Source organism: Myotis brandtii, unplaced genomic scaffold (genome assembly GCF_000412655.1).
Source record: "Myotis brandtii unplaced genomic scaffold, ASM41265v1 scaffold308, whole genome shotgun sequence".
Taxonomy (NCBI): domain Eukaryota; kingdom Metazoa; phylum Chordata; class Mammalia; order Chiroptera; family Vespertilionidae; genus Myotis; species Myotis brandtii.
Genome location: NW_005361786.1, coordinates 41,831 through 42,446, shown reverse-complemented (window position 1 = coordinate 42,446; position 616 = coordinate 41,831). Strand labels below are relative to the sequence as shown.

General features: G+C 55.5%; 1 protein-coding gene across 3 annotated transcripts in view; it reads left to right on the top strand.

Annotated features, from left to right (window-relative positions):
- NR2F2 (nuclear receptor subfamily 2, group F, member 2) overlaps positions 1-616 on the top strand; it is a 14,312-nt gene that overhangs the window by 7,674 nt on the left and 6,022 nt on the right. Inside the window, exon 1 of one of the 3 annotated variants that reach the window (XM_005869916.2) lies at positions 476-539. The exons of the other annotated variants lie outside the window; for them this stretch is intronic. The gene's annotated coding sequence lies outside the window, so the exon portion shown is untranslated. Of the gene's footprint in view, positions 1-475; positions 540-616 lie in introns of those variants that run through there. 3 annotated transcript variants of the gene reach the window in all.

Below are 616 nucleotides of genomic sequence, written 5' to 3'. Positions count from 1 at the left end.
GCTCTGCTTGGCCCGGGGCGGCTCCAAGGGGGTTGCTGCTAGAAGCCAAGTTCGGCATCGGATCCCTGACCCCCCCAGATCCGCATGCTGTGGCCGCCTGATCTCCTCGCTCTCTCCTCTGGGCCGGTTTCCTGTTCTTTGCGTGGATTGCGAGTTCCTTCGAGTCGCCTGTCTGCAAGGGATGGGGTGGTGTTGGCTTGTTGTTGTTTTCAAGCCGCCTTTACTTCTCCCTCTCCCTCCTCTGTTTCTCTGTCTCTCCCCTGGTTTTTCCTGCATGTTCAACACATGTCCCTCCTCCCCCCCTCTCCCCAGCCCCCACCCTCTAAAAAAAAACCCAACCTGAGATTGTACTTTTGTACAGGAGGTTCAAATTACAAATGGCAATTTTATGCACTTCGCCGTATTAACGCCGCCGCCCGGGCTGCGCTCATGTGACCCTCCGTGGATTAACATTCTGCTAAAAAAAAAAAAAATTCCTCCGTTTTCTTTTTTCCTTTCACTTTTGAAAGGAGGAGAGCGCGATCGGCGGTGAAGGAAGGGTGGGCGAGGGCCCGCGGCGACCGCTTTCGCTCCGCGCGAGTTGGGTCTTTGTGATCGGAAATTCGCCGAGCACCGC